General features: G+C 33.5%; 1 protein-coding gene across 1 annotated transcript in view; it reads right to left on the bottom strand.

Annotated features, from left to right (window-relative positions):
* LOC149076226 (carnitine O-palmitoyltransferase 1, liver isoform-like) overlaps positions 1-8,575 on the bottom strand; it is a 48,827-nt gene extending 40,252 nt beyond the window's left edge. Inside the window, exon 1 of the mRNA XM_089243789.1 lies at positions 8,149-8,575. The gene's annotated coding sequence lies outside the window, so the exon portion shown is untranslated. The remainder of the gene's footprint in view (positions 1-8,148) is intronic.
* Positions 8,576-16,507: the final 7,932 nt, after the last annotated feature.

Here is a 16,507-nt window from a genome sequence, read left to right as displayed (position 1 = left end):
AAAATAAAAAAAAGTAAGTCAAGAAAGTTCTTTCACAGCAGTTTGTGTAGACGGTAAACAACAGAAGAGAGTACATGAGAGAAAAGAAAATAATAATAAGTCAACCATAAAGAACACCACTTCCACATGATCGAATCCAGAATCAATACTATTGAGAAAATAGTATCGATCACGCAACGCTGCTGCATTTGTAGCAAGATCTCTGGGGTTGCTCGGCGTTTGTGTTTTTTTTTGGTTGTTTTAATGTCTTTGAAACAACGTTATCTTCAGAGTTGATACAGCATTACTTCGTTGTTGATGAGTGATTGTAGGAAACTGGCCAAATCCTTCTTTTCCTCAGGGTATTGAAAAAAAAGGTAATATTTCACCAAGAAAAATGTGTGACTAACGGTTTTAATGGAACTTCAACCTGTACTCGTCCTTGCGTGAATTTGATGGCGAAACACGAGGTTTTGATGAAATATAAAAAAAAAAACTACTATCCAATTCCTCACGAGTAAAGTTAACTAGAACGTGACGGGGAACAAATATAAAATTCCAGCGATAGTTCTTTTTCAATGTGACTAACTCCTCGTTTAAAAAAAAAATAATTTTTTTTTTAAATTTTTCGGGGAAATTACTTTTTTTAATGAGTAGTTAATTTCTTTTATGAGACATGACTAGTCCGGAAATTATTACGTAATAATTTCAGCCTCGAATAATCTCCGTAGCATAAAATAAGTATGCTTTATTGAATTTCCAAGCTCCGATCGTTAATTTAATTTTATTATATTTAGGATAATCATACACATAATAGTGACATACTCACAGTGATTTATATCTTTTAAATGCGCATTTAATCATTTAGAAATTTCGACATTACTTCCAACGAGAACTGTATTTCTATGCCGATGCATAATTCATAAATACTGAAAATGATTATTTACAGTATAAAAATCGTGAAGATGTGTCGAGTTTAACTTCTCGATGAACGTAAAATAAAAAAAAAATGATTAGTGATCAATAATCTATAATCAAATATATATTTATTTATTTTGATTAAGAATGAATGAAATTAATGCATTTTTTTTTGTTTTTTTTGTCTCCTAATAACGCGAATGAACGCTGCAAAATAAGTGCTTATAAATGAGTGTTTAGTCTTGAATTTTCTGGAAAAATATTAGTGAAATTAAACGGAAATAATATATCGAGCACATATTTTTATGGGCAGTGTATATTCTTTTTTTATTTATAGTTCTTTTTCCAGTTTCAGTTACCATTTCTTCATTCGTTTGTTCCTTAGTTATTGTTTCTATTTTGACATTGCTATAATTATATTTGAGAAGATTATTTTCAAAAGGGAACATGTGTCCATAATTACTAAATTTGCAATAAAAGTAAAAAACCTTTTTTCACCGGAATGTACTGCTTTACAAAAATAGAAAATTGCTCAACGGGCAGTATATGGGAGTGGTATAAAAATATTTATATATTGTGTTTCTTGATCGATATTCAAGGGAGTTAGTTACCCACATTTAAATTTTGGAAATGTTCCGTTTTGAAGGAAAATCAGTGGAAATGCTACTTTTTTTTTTTATCAAAACTGAAGCTGGTTAAGATTAGAAAATTGAAAACTTCAACGTCATCCGTTGATACCACAAGATTCACCCAGCCAAGGAAGTTACCTTACTACTCTCTTGGAAGTAACGTAAAAAACACGATCATTCTACAGTGGAACCTTCCATAGCGGACACCTCCACTAACGGACACTTTCTTGAATTACATCGACGGGATTCGGTGTATTTTAATATCCCTTAACGGACACTCCTCGTTAGCGGACAAAATTTCCGGTTTCATGGGTATCCGTTATCGAGAAGTTCTACTGCAGAATACGACTATGGAAGCGCTTCTAAAAAAATATGCCGTTTTGAAAAAAAATCCCTTAAACGCCAATAGTATAACCGCTTTATTATGTTCACTTGTAACTGAAAAATACCGAAGCGGATGAACAAGGTGGATATATTCCCTCTTTTGGTAGAAACGACCAACTTTACATTGTGATTCCGACCAAAAATATTCCCGTTTGAATAAACCCTGTTGCATAATCCAACAGAGCTCATCCCAAAGATTCAGAAACCGTTGAAAAGCTAATTTCCAAAAAAAAAAGTGGATCCTTTTGAAAATAAGCTCCTCATTTAACATATGTAGTTGTTACGACATATATATACATGGGCTCGTACATCGTCCGAAAACTTGAATAATCTATCTACCACCCAAAGATTCTTCCTGATAACAATTGCTCATCATTCCCCCTTCCACACTACTTAAGATCCTTCCTGTTCATGTACTTCACGATTATTTTCTTTCAATTTCCAAGGAGAAATAAAACTACACATGTTCTCAGATGTTATACAACTGACTTCTCTATTAACCACGAATATAATAACCGTAGACGTAATGTACTTTACCCTGCTGCAGCTCGCACTAATATGCTTTTCAACATTATTAATACTACGGGCCCACGCTGCTGGAATATGCTACCTGCCGCTTTAAGAGAAATCAATGGCCTAAGCATGTTTAAGACCCGTCTAAAAATCTATTTAACACAACAACCATTAGAGAGAAGATTTAGTATGTTTCTTTCTTTTTTCCTCATTATAATAGCATCAATTTATGTTGTTTTTTTTCCGACTTTTTTTTTTATCTTATTTTCCTGCTTGTTTTTGGCAACCCTCCTTATCGGCCACGGAGCTCGTCAGGGCATTTCTATGCTCTTTTCCTCGTGGTTCGACTGTACATGCACAATTTTTTATTATATTGTTTAATGCTTTCATTTGTATCAATAATCTCATACCAGTTTTATAATCCACTGTAATATTTTCATGTACGAAAACAAATTGAAATTAAAATCATATCCTTATATATACACATTTTATATTTTGAACCGTTAGCAAGTGAAAAAAATGTACGAATTTGTATTTTTAATTATAAAAAAAATTCAAATGATGTGCTCATTTCAGACATGTCGTTTTTTTTCCTTTCTAATAGGGACTATTTAACACAACAGCCATTAGAGAGAGAGTATCATATGTAGTTGAGATACAAAAATTTAATTTTTTGTATAGTCACTTGTCGTCTAACTTCCAATCAAAAAAATTGTTTTTCCTTCTCTCAAAAACTCACCCACACTCATTTATAAGTGCAATATTTTCCGAGATATTTGAGTTCAAAATTAGTGAAAGTTTATTATTATATTAGTATGTTTGTGTTTATTATGTTCTGAGTGTAGTAAACACAGGCTAGACAAAATAAGTGAAAGAGAACAACATATAATAACGGACAAATTTGAGAAAAAACAGTGCGAAAATTCGAAAGATTCTGTAAAGGCGCAATTTATTAAAACTTTTCAAAATTCTGAGATTCCCCCCCCCCCTAACGTTTAATTAGCAATATCTCAACTGATATTTCACTTAGAAACATCGAATTGTTCTTTTGGTGTGCTCAGGACAGACAAGGCAACATATTTCCAATTAGAGGCTACTACTACTACTTAACCGTACATGCACCTCGTACACATTCCTCTACGGAATTCTTTTGAATCGGCAAATGCTCGAGAATGTGTGTTCTGGGTGTGTGTGGCCCTAACTCATTTATGTTGTCGTTGTTTCGTGTCCATGCTGCCATCTGCCTAACATTTTCTGATGTAAAGATGGAAATGCTTGAATTTTCATGTTATGTCAGTATCGTGTTGTAGGTGCGGCCTGCTGTCTGCGGAGAGACTTTATCAAATGGGAGACCGGCTCGCGCGCATTCGCGTCTCGAAGCCGGAAAACCGCAGAAAACCAACTTCAGCCGGCCACTACTGTGCCGTCAACGGGGTTCGGACCTGCATCCTCAGGACGAGAGTCCAGCCCACAGTACCGCACAGCGGCCCCAATTAGAGGCTAGAAGACAGAGGGAAACCGTACGAGAAATTAAATTTTGTATCTCGGTACATACACGGCTCCAGATCAAATAAATGAAAAATCTAAAATATGAGATTACTTGAATGGTTTTTTTTTCCAATTAAAAGTATGTTTCTAGTATAACGAATTGTTCAAAAGGTAAAGGTTATAAGGATATGATTTTGCACCCTTTATATGTATTTATATCAGCCAAATCGTCCGGCAATTCGCCTGCTTTTGTACCAAATGAATTTGTGTTTATATGCATTTGATGATTTTCGCCGCATGTTGGCCATTTTGTGTGAACGAGGGATAATTAAAAGACAACTACAGTTTATAGATGGTCCCGAATAGCTCAAGGAGTTCTTAACCAGGGGTCCTTTGATGGATTTCCGTGTCTCTGACCTTGGAGGAGAAACCTATTAACTTGATGTAGTATTTCTCAAAGTGTACGTCGCCGCTTTCAGGGGCGTCGCCACGAGCAGGAGATATTGATTTGTGTGCCTATTTATGCTTTGAAGTTGTCGTTTTTTTTGTATAGAAAAATTGCTATGGAACTGTTCTTGGGAACCGTGAATTGGGCAATTGAGCTGCGTGTGACAAAAGTTTTGCGAACCACTGAATTAATGTTTTTACATTATATACTGAACATTATTTTGTAAAAGGGTCCGTGATACACAAAAGGTTAAGAACAACCGGAACAACTTTTCTCCCACATACTCTTGACATAGGACTTTTACAGCAGCCATATGGTGTGTGTGATGTCGTCTCGGTGCCATATTTTACGAACAAAAGTGTATACAGGGTGATTTCGAACGACACACGCAAAACTCTTTGTACAGCAGTTGAGCAACCGTGATTGAAAGATCCCGATTAATTGAACTAAAGAATCTTTCTTTCCTTCAAACCGAGCACAACTCCGGTCTATCGATATAGGAAATTTACTACCGAAAATAACTCTGCGGAAGTGTGCATGTGAAACTAACAATCTGAGTGCGTATCTAGTGTTGTGCCTGATTTTTTTTTCACAGCTGCCATCTATATTTCAAATTGAAGTGAAGTGTAATGATTGAATATTCGTACTGTTGTTGACCTATTGCTTTCTGTGGCGAGACTTCTTAATAGTGAGATCAGCTCGCATTCAAGTCTTAAAGTTGAGACCCACGGAAAACCAACTTCAGCCGACCACCTCTCTGCCGCCGGTGGAGTTCGAACCCGAGTCCTCGTGTGATGCGAGTCCGTCACTATAACCACTCGATCACCACAGCGGCAGTGAAGAATCTACTGAAATTCATTGCAGAAATTCAGTGAACGAAATGATACTTCTATCATTTCCTCCAGTAAATATGAAAGCAGTAAAAGTATTCGTGATAAGAATGTTTGTACATTCGGGTAATAAAAGCACTCTAATCCGACGTGAGATCATTTTTTTTAACGAATTTTCGTCATGCCTCGTATATATCATGATTTCCAGTGCTTGGCTCGTGCCATCACCGAATCTCGCTCGTCACAGAGGAAAAAAAACAAATTTTAAGTAAATATAGGCTTCTATTTCTTTCGTCTCGCCATTGTTTTCACGGACATTGCGTAAATCTCGCGACACTAATTTATGTATAGATCCGTAGATATCATAAAATCGGTGCGCGTTTCAACTGATGGCAATTAAGATCCGGGTGGAAATATTCACCATTATATATAAAAGTCTTATGTGCGTCATGCTTCGAGACTTTTTGTCACACTTATTGTTTCGGTTTAACTTTTTGGTGTTGACTCATTATTCTCAACGAGTGGACAAAACTTTTATATTTCGAGCATTCAAACTATCTAAATATTCGGTTCCTTGAAATCTCTTTTAACGAAATCACTAAGTATTATCGCATATGAAATACGCACATCGATCATTTTTAAAATATCTAAAAAAAATTATATAATAATAATATCTAAAAAAAGCTCGAGTTAGAGAAACTTTAAAAACATTAAATATGCCCGAGCACGTTTTCGAAAACTAACGCTGAATGATTATAATACGGTGTTAATCCCTTGTGTGAAAACTGAGAAAACATAACTAACTGTCATTACACGTATAGTAGTTTCCATAGATTATAGAGAACGCTTAGTTTTTATCACTTATGGGAACCTCTCTGCAAACGCGTCAGCTACTAAAATTATCCTAAGATTTACTTTCCTTTGTTTATTATTTTAAATACGAGTTATGGAGCTGTCGTTACAACTGAGGTTGATGTTTTCAAGTCACTTTCAAGTATGAGAAATATAAGCAGATGCAATCAAGTAGTACACAGTGTGTATAACTAACTCCTCTCACCGCAAATTACTGGCGAACTGTTGATCCTAGAGATATACTTCCAATTAGAAAAAAAAAAATCCAAATAACGTATGAACCTCAGATACGCAATTTAATATTCCCAGATTGTATAATTATTAAAATACAAAATTAGCTTATTATACGGCACCCTGTCCTCAAAAACTCAATTAGAAAGTTTTTGTCCTGTCTTTCCTGAAGCCATAAAAAATTCCACGTTTCTAAGTGCAATATTCGCAGAGGTATTTAAATTAAATAATCGACGGAAAGAAGGGAAAAAACAGCACAAAAAAGAAATGAACGGACAATGCTTCTTTCCCGATTTATGCTGTTCTTTCCTAACTTTTCTCCGTTTTTTGAATTCAAATATCTCTGCGAATACTTCACTTGGAAACGTGGATTTTTTTGGCCTCAGGAGAGACAGGGCAACAACTTTCTAATTTGGTTTTTAAGGACAGGGTGGTCGTATAAAAAAGTTTGTTTTTATTTTATTTCAATAGCAATATGAATGACGTATTTGAGCTCTACGCTTTATTTGGATACTTTTTCTAACTGGAAGTGTACCTCTAGGATCAACGGTTCGTCATAAAATGCGGCAAGGGGAATCAAGTAATTACCCTGTATATTGTAGTCTACCAGTGTGGTAATGCATTTTAACATAGACAAGACTATCTGAAAATACAGAGAATCGCGTGAATATTTTGTCAGATCACTGAACGTAAACATTAAAAAAATATATACAATGGAACCTCACTACAACGGTACTCAATATAACGATAAATCCCTATAGAACAATATTTTTCCAAGTCTTATTTGGAAATGCCTCCTTAGGGTATGTTTACCTTTCTTGTCACTTTTTTTATAAAATGGTACTGAAGTTAACTTTAAATCTTGGACAACATATGTCCTTTCCCATGAAAAAGTAGTTTTTATGTCAAATTTTAAGAAAAATTCGTGCAATATTCGAAACACGATTGTGAAATAAAATGCTTTTTTTTATTTTTTCACATTGCATTAAGCTGGTAATGCTGCACGTTTGGTAGCAAAGTTTAAAGGCTCATACGCCCTGATAAAGTGGTTCTCAAACTTTTGTCACCTGTTCCCTTGCGTAATTCATGGTTCATCGGCGGCTCACCAAAATAGTTTAAAAGATATTTTTCCATATAAAAGAACCACTTCAAAGCATAAATAGGCACATAAATCAATATCTCGAACTGGCTGCGAAGCACACTTTCAGAAACACTGCCCTAACCTGTTGATGTACATGTGATTTTTCTGAAATTCAATCCGCATATCGGGTATAAAATGCTGTAGTTAGACAAATATAATTATATGATAGAATTTGGCACAAAACCTTGACAATATAATGAAAATATCATATTAAAATTTTGTAATGAGACAATGAATAATTTTTTAGAAATCATGTTTCAAACTCAAATAAAATGTAAAAAATACAGCATTCTTCGTAAAAACGCGTTCAAAAATTTCATTCACGGATTACTTGTGTGTAAAAACCCAACACAGAAGTGGACGTAACATCGGTTCTAAGCAGCATGTAAACAAAACAATGCTTGTTTTGGAATCATAAGAAATTGGGTTTTTTCATAATAAATATAAATCGAAATTTTCTTACAAAATGACGTTTTGAACGTAATCGGATACCTTAATTTTGAAACATTAACAGTAAGAAAAATAATTTTGTTCAAATTAGTGGATATGATTAGTAGTATTTTGCTCCTCGTTTTATAAAACATAGCCATATTTCAAAAAGTTTCACAATTTACAATTTCTATTCTAAAGGAAAAAAAAGTCTCAAACCCAAAAGCATTTCGTGTCTGTTTTAGAGCATCTTTATGTGCTAGCACAAACACAACACCATAATAATAAACAAGTTTGTTTACTTACTTGTTTCTCTTTTATTTCTCTGTCACGAACGTAGGAAGTCTAGATTTGGGGGGCGGGGAAGTTTTTTGATTTTCCTCTCTCGGGATAAAAATAAAGCTTTGAATCTTTCTCTCTCAAAAGCTATGTCTTATCCTTCTTATATATAAAAAAAGAACCGAATAGTTAGTAGTAACAAGACATACAAGACATGGAAGACAGCTGGAGGACCAAAGAGACACTAACTCAGAAAATTCTCAGACTTTGAAGGAAAAACACAAAATACTAATACAGTTCAGAGCCCACATTTTCTTTGTCTGGCGAAAATTGGCTTCTTTATTTTCTGTACTTGGCTTCGTTCTAACATTACAAGATGTCAGGGGTATCATCACTATTTGGGATAGGAAGTAGGAAGTTGAATTTGCGTAAGTGGGGCGGTGACCCAAAACACGAGAGAGTTATAAAGCTGCAAAAAAAAAATTGCAGCAGCGATGTATATCTATTGATTAACAGGAGGAAGAATCATCAAATTGGGCAATTAATGTCTGATAACTGAGATGAAATAAGGAAGACAAGGGCTAAATAACATTTTGCCATACACATATCGTCTCCCTCATTCCAGGAGCACGAATGTGTAATGTCCTTGGGAAAAAAAGAACGTGGGAAATGACGTTTGAATATATACTCTCTACTCATGTTATTCTATGGAAGTTATTTTCCTGAAATGTTTTGCAACATGTGTTTCAATAGGATACACATTCGAGTTTCAGGCAAAACTTAGATAGTTAAATAAGGTATCCAACCAGCTGCTCCCGTATGAACAATTTTGTCACGGTGCTAAATAGGCATTTTGCGCGTCGTTTTAATGTACCAAATTTTTAAAATGCATTTTATGAAAAGTACCTTAGATAACCCGAAATTCGGTTAATCGAGGAACAAAATTTGTGTTGCCATTATATTTACAATGAGTTTATCATCCTTAAAGTATTTATTTTTGTCGCAAGGGTCGCCCTTATGAGACGCGGGGCTTGATGCGAAGGTGCGTGTCAGCAATTTCTGGGAATAAAAATGTTTAGGACTTTCTTTGTCTCGATTTTGTATATTTTGTGAAGGAGAAGAATCGACATCACAATTATTCTTGAATAAACAGAGAAACGCTGAGAAATATCAGTACGAAAAATTTTTAACACATAAAAAATGAAGAATATTCAACACTGATTTCAAATCAATGAGTGAAACAATTCCCGAAACTAGTGAAAATTTTAGACTTGATGAATTGAAAATAATTGAAAGAAATAAATTCAGAGAAGAAATCAAAATTCAGTATTAATGAAAAAAAATGATTCCGGTGTTAATTTTTGAAAGAAATGATCCCAGAATTCCTGAACATTCAGAATTAACGAAAGAAAAAAAATTCTAGAATCGATGGAAAAATTCAGAATTTATGAAAATAATTCCAGAAGTAATGGAAATGGTAATTCCAGAATTTATGAAAATGGTAATTCCAGAATTTATGAAAATAATAATTCCAAAATTGATGAAAAGATAATTCCAGAATTGATGTAGAAAAAAATGAAAATTTCAGACTGGATGAATTAGAAATAATTCCGTACGTAATGAAAGAAATGATTCCAGAATTCATGAATACAGTATTCATGCCAACTTCAGCCGAACCCCACAGTGGTGGTCGGCTGAAGTTGGTTTTCTGTGGTTCCCAACTTCAAGGCGCAAATGCGAGCCGATCTCCCCGTTAAAAAGTCTCGCCACAGAGAGCAACAGTCCTACAACGGTAAATCATTCAACCATAACACTTCACTCATGGTTTGAAAAACTGGGGACAGCACTACACATAACAAGCATTACACAGAAACAAAACTTTACGTCAGGTTGCACTACACGTACACGCACATTCCCGCATGTACCGATTCGTTGGGGTGTTCCGCGGGGGGGGGGTGCATTTGGGGTGTAGCAGTAGTAGGTAGGGCCTCCAAAAAATAACTCGGGGATCCATGATGTTCTTAAGTCAGCCACCTCGTTGGGCAATTTGCCTGTTGTGGCGTCGTATTTGTATTTGTATTTGTATTCAGAACTGACGGAGAAAAAATTTCGGAATCGATGAAAACTCGGAATTAATGGAAGTGATAATTCCGGAATCGATGAAAATTGAGAAATAATGGGGGGAAAAAAAATTAAAATTTCAGACGATGAATTAAACATAATTGAAAGAAATAATTCAAGCACCAAATTTCAGAATTAATGAAAGAAATAGTTTCAGAATTGATGAAAGCCTCAAATAACTGTGAGTGCGGGGCCCGGTGCGACCCCACTTGCCATGTACCCCTAAGGGGCGGCTCGATTTGTCGATCTTATTAAACTAAAATAAAAGAAGCGTTATTGAAGTGCCTCGAGTGCTGAGAAAGATGAGTAAGGACGGTTGTATGTCTTCGGATGGGAAATCTTAAAATTTCCTGTATGAATCTTTTGTTATTCTGCTTGAACTTCTGAAACCTAACAAGATGTTTCCAATCGACGATGAAAAGAGGGAAACCGTTTCGGTACTACAGTTGCGAAGATAGGAATTTCGAGTTTGAAAATCAACTCGAACTCCAGGAAATACAGTAATTTCCGAAATGAAAGCGAAAAGGTTTCCATAAACACTCACGAGGTGACTTTCACAGGGAAAACGCTACAATTTCGAAGACAAGAATTTCGACGTACAGTATCAGCCTCCGCTAACACCAGACAAAAAATAAGTAAATTAATGATAACTTCTACATAACTCGATTTACAAATATTTTAATTTATTTCGAATTATACAAAAAACCCAGAGTTAAAAAAAAAACTTCCCCTTCAACATTATTCTGAATACTTCATGAAGTATTGCGCCACATTCTGAAATATTATCCGCCCTTAAACATCAACCGCAACGACCTTTACTGAGAAATTACAGACAAATGCCTAGGAGAGACACGTGAGTACGCCAATGGAATATGTTCATTATTAGTTATTACCATCATTATTTAACGGAGAGAGGAAAAAAAGATAACTATCGAAGCTCTTATAGTGGTAGTGTTTATTTTGTCATTTAAAAAAAAAGTGTAGAAATATATCCAGAGGCGGTAAAACTCTTTTCGCTCTCCATTATCCACTACTACGACTCCGTCGTGAAATCGAATATGTATTGGGGAAAAATACGAACCTGCGGTCACTTATCTGTCTATTGTTATTGTCACTTATCATTATAGTATTCGTCTTAGTAATCAACATTATTATATTAAGATTGGTAAGAGCATGGCATTTGAAGTTGGAGAAATTTCGGGAAAGTAGCGTGACTACAATCATAATTCACAGAGTGTGTATTTACGAACGTGTTTACTCATAGTATGAATGAAATGCTTTTTATTTAGATATTTTTCATTTTCCTTCTCTTTCAAAGGACTATTTCTAAAATAAATTTTAGAGATAATATATATGAATGTATCACAGATCTGTGAAATATGTAAAATAAAAAAGAGTGATTAGTAACTATGGCGTCATCCACAACTTTCCGTAAATTTTGGTCATCCCTACTGTATTTTATAAAAATGTCCCATATATGTTCCCGCACTTTCAACGGCGCTTACGCGCGGTAGTATTTAAACAATCAAAATTTATATTTATTATTTTAATTATGATATAAATATGCATTATTTAAAATCTGTATTTTTACTGTCCAATCAAAATTAATTAAAAAATTAATGTTAATTATTATACAATGATACCTCGGCTTTCGACTGACGGAAATTTTTTTTTGAATTTCTCAGCCTCGGATAACGAATACGGATTCGGCTAACGATCATTTTCGTTGATATGGATGCATGCGTTTACATAAAGCAGCCATGTCGTGTATATATAAGCTGAAATTTTGCGTAAATAATTACATAAGAATGACTACACTTTGATCTTAGCCAAAAGACCGAGAAGCGATACATAAGAATTACTGTCACTCTTTTTCTCTTGAGTCTGATTAACTCGTGTGTCTACCTCGGAATATTTTTCCAGATCTATCATCACTCTCTTTCTGAAACTTTTTATACTATTTCATGTAAACAGAAAGATTGAGCTAATTGAAAATGCATTAAAATAAAGGAGCCTACGTTTTCAAAGCACGTGCTCATTTAGTGCAAGACTCTTGGCATTGAACTGAATATTCTGTAGATTCTAGGAGTTTATCTTTTCTATCTCCATCTATGGGACACACAAATCAGCTGACCAAATGGCAAATGGTAATTTCCAGTAAATTCTCGTTTATCCAATTTTGAAGCGGTTCATGTTAGCCTTTGGTCAGTTTTTTTTTATAGAGCTTCTTGATGTTTTAAAAACTTTCCTTCAAATTTTGTGCAGCAGCTGGAACGAATGAAACGATTTTCCATGGAAAGCTATAGGAAATCGTGTTTCGGCTAGCGAAGATCTCGGCTAAGGAGCGTGATTCCAGAGCAAATTATATTAGTTTGGCGAGGTATCGCTGTATTACACTGTATTTAAAATCTACATGTTTTCTAGCCAACTAAAAAAAATATTTAATGTTTTAATTACGATATTAATGTATTTACTATCTTAATTACTTTCCATCCAATAAAACGCAATTAAAAATATTTAATGCTTTAATTATGATATACTCTATTCAAAATCTGTATTTTTTCTACTAATTAAAATCAATTACAAAAATATTTTGATTATAATTTTTGTATTTGAAAAATCTGTATTTTTAATAATTAATCAAAATAAATTAAATATTTTAATTTTAATATTCCCTATTAAAAATCTATTTTTTTCTGATCAATAAAAATCAATTTATAAATATTTGAATTATTTTTTTTGAGCCAATTCAAAATAAATTTCGTTCAGTTTTTCATTACTTCCTTGATAATATGTCTATGGTTTTGATAATAAATTCCTGTAACAAAAAGAAATCAGTCACAATAAAAACAAGAAAATAAATAAGATAATTTTTATTTATATTGAGGAAAATTATTTTGTAATATGGTTATCTGGTATTTTGACTCCAATTATTGTAATCGATTTATAATTCATATTTTTTTTATGGCTGCAAAGAAATCTTTCCTAAAAGCAGGAAAATTGTGCTGTTTATTAAAATTAGTTTTATCTAACGACGACGAAATATGCAACAGGAAAATTTTGAATGTCATAAAAACTAAATTATGGCTATTGCATGTTTTATATTTGGACTGATAAGATCGAAGTCATTTAGGATGTAGATTTTCCTATGCTCGCGAATATTTTTTCTTCTTAATATCCTGTTGATACGCATTTTATTTTCCGAAATTACGTAACCAGTTCCCAATTTCAGTGATGAGGATTTAAAAATGGCCATTGAAGGAGTCAAGTCTTCATTAGTCAAGGATAGGGGATACGTGAATTTCATATTTATGGAATAGATGCGATAAATGCAAAATTTGTGGATTTTGGCGGATAAATGCAAAAATTGGATTTTTTACTACTTTCTCGCGAAATCTCGATAATTTGCAGTTTTAAAAGCAAAAATTGGTGATAATTTTGCTCAGTACTTGCATCCTATTTTGTGCTTCAAAGCGAATTGTCTCTTGCATAAACTAGATAGCTTTGTTTTTCATGCGATTGTTTTGAAAAGCATGCGCCTGTGATTAAATAATCTTCCTCCAGTTTTTAAAAGCAATGAAGTTCTAGCTCATAAAATACGAGCTCAATTGACTTTCGCTTCTGAGCTCTGTTCAGAAATTTGTGGCCTTTTCGACAAATTTGGAGCGATCAAACTACACATTCGTGCATTCCCATTTGTGGAGTAAGCTTAAAATCTTGAAAAACAAAAACTTAAAATCTTGAAACAATCAAAGCTTAAAATCTTGAAAAAAGCAAAAAGCACTTAAAATTAAAAAAAATCAAAGCTTAAAATTAAAAAAAAACATCATCTTCGTTTTCGTAAACAAATTTATTACCGGACTCCTTTTCTGAAGAACGCTTTGTAATAACGTGACACGGGAATTGGAAAACGATCATGTTAACAGACAGCTATTTCTAGTGGTAAACCAAGAGACTTTTTGCTTTGTCATGCAAACTTAAAATGCCACCAATGTAACAGAAAACATGCATAACTTCGGCAACATAAATGTTATTAACGCCCATATAGACACACATACACCATGTTCCTACATGTACCAATTCATTTAGAAATTCCCCAGAGGAATGTTTACGAGTTGCATGGTGCGGTTAAGTAATAGTAGTAAACTTCAAATGTAAAAAAAAAATGTTGATGCTTGAAACTTTCAAGTTGCAGCTGTTAATTAAAATTAAACACATGTCATAATTAAAAAACAGCCATAATTGGACTTGAAAAAAAAAATTGTGCCGTTTTTAGCGAAAATAATGCAAAGTATGTTATTTGAAGTTTTTTTGCCAATAAATGCGAAATTACCGATTTCAAAACTTTTTTTTATTGCGAAATTTACATCTCTAATTATGGAATGTAACAATCGTTTAGGTATATGCAAGTTTTTTTATGTTATGCGGCAATGTATCATGTGTGAGTGATGCAATTATGTAGGGTGGGCGAGAATTCCTGAACGCACTTTTAAAATGTTATTAAAAATTTGCCAATTGACATAAAAATGTGCTGTTTGAGCTAAAATGCCTACCCTAGGTCGAGTTTTTTTTTTAGATGAATTTTAAAAAGTTCAAAATTTCACTCACAGATGGTGCTGTATCACCAGAAACTCGACATAACGAATAAAATGCGACACAGACAGTGCTTAGTTAAAGTTTATTACGATAATGCGTTGCGTGAGAAACCACCAAATTTCAATGCGAGCAACCTTCGTAACTCTGGCTACACCAAACGATAATCCATTTCAACCCTTTTATTATTGTATTGTATTGTAATCCATTTCAACCCACGTGTCTGCTAACATCGAATTGCGAAAGATCACTTCTGTTGTCTTCAGTTTCATAAAACTTTTATGAAAGTGTAGCCTTAATGACCGGCATTGCACTATGAAAGTTTTAGAATAGTTCTTTTATAAAACTAGAAAAATGCAAGCAAAATAAGCTCATATTTTACATTAGCGAATTTAACCAATAGTTTATTGGTTGGTTTTCAAGTTTTGTAAAAGATCTTTCATTAAACTTTTATAGTATTATACCTGTATGGCCGGGATTACACTATAAAAGTTTAATAAAAGTACTTTTATAAAACTTTAAAAATGTCATTAATAAGGTTATTGGTTACGTTCTAGAAAATGCAACCGATGATCTTATTGGTAGCATTTTTCAAGTTTTATAAAACGACTTTTATCAAACTTTTATAGTGTAATCCCGGCCTATGTAAAAATACTTACTGTGTCTGTCTACAACGGCATTACAGCATAAAATTTTTATGAAAGTTCTTTTATAAAACTTGAAAAATGCAACCAATAAGGTTATTGATTACATTCAAGGGAATGTAACCGATAAATTAATTGGTTGCAATTTTCAAGTTTTGTAAAAGGGCTTTCATAAAAACTTTAAGCTGTAACCTTAGTTTAAGGCCTAGATTACACTATAAAATTTTTAAAAAGTTATTTTATAAAACTTGAAAAATTCAACCAATAAGACCATTAGTTACATTTGCTCGAATGTAACCAATAAGAGCATTGGTAACATTCTAGCAAATGCAATCGATCATTTTATTGGTTGTATTTTTCGAGTTTTATAAATGAACTTGTATGAAACTTTTATAATGTAATCCCAGCCTTAGACAAAGACACACACATTTAGATGCCGTAATAATTAATTCCGACGCAATGACCTCCTCATTAATAAAACTTTGTGCGCGCGCGTGCGTGTGTGTGTGTGTGAATTTTCTACATATTCTGATTTTACTTTTCCAAAATATATTAATGGTATTTTTTCAGTTCTTAAACCGGTGTTACACTATAAACCGGTATACACTTATAAAAGTTCTTTTATAAAACTTGACAATTGCAACCAATAATTTTATCAGTTGCATTCGCTTGTGACTGATATTTTGTACTGACACTGCGCTTTTTAACTCATTAAATTCGATCCAAACTCGAATTATTGATTATTAACATTAACTATATTTACCCTACATCCCACGTAGCTACCTACCCTGTCTATGATTATCAAATAAAGTTATTGGAACTCTCTAGCCCAATATAGACTTTTAAAATATATGTATTTCAAAAAATTCTATGCTCATTACGATGCTCTTTCTGGTAGATTTTCACCTGTTGAAAATTAGTGGCGACTAGAGCAAAAAATGTATCGGTCTCCACTATTTGAAAACGTTTAGTCGCCACTTGGTGATCATTAATTTTCACCTTTATATACGAATGCAAAGCATTAGATC

The sequence above is a fragment of the Pholcus phalangioides genome, unplaced genomic scaffold (assembly GCF_987345545.1).
Source record: "Pholcus phalangioides strain wild (caught in Gottingen) unplaced genomic scaffold, Ppha-v1.0 ptg000015l_1, whole genome shotgun sequence".
NCBI lineage: Eukaryota > Metazoa > Arthropoda > Arachnida > Araneae > Pholcidae > Pholcus > Pholcus phalangioides.
The sequence above is the reverse complement of the archived record's forward strand: the minus strand, read 5'-3'. Positions and strand labels throughout refer to the sequence as shown.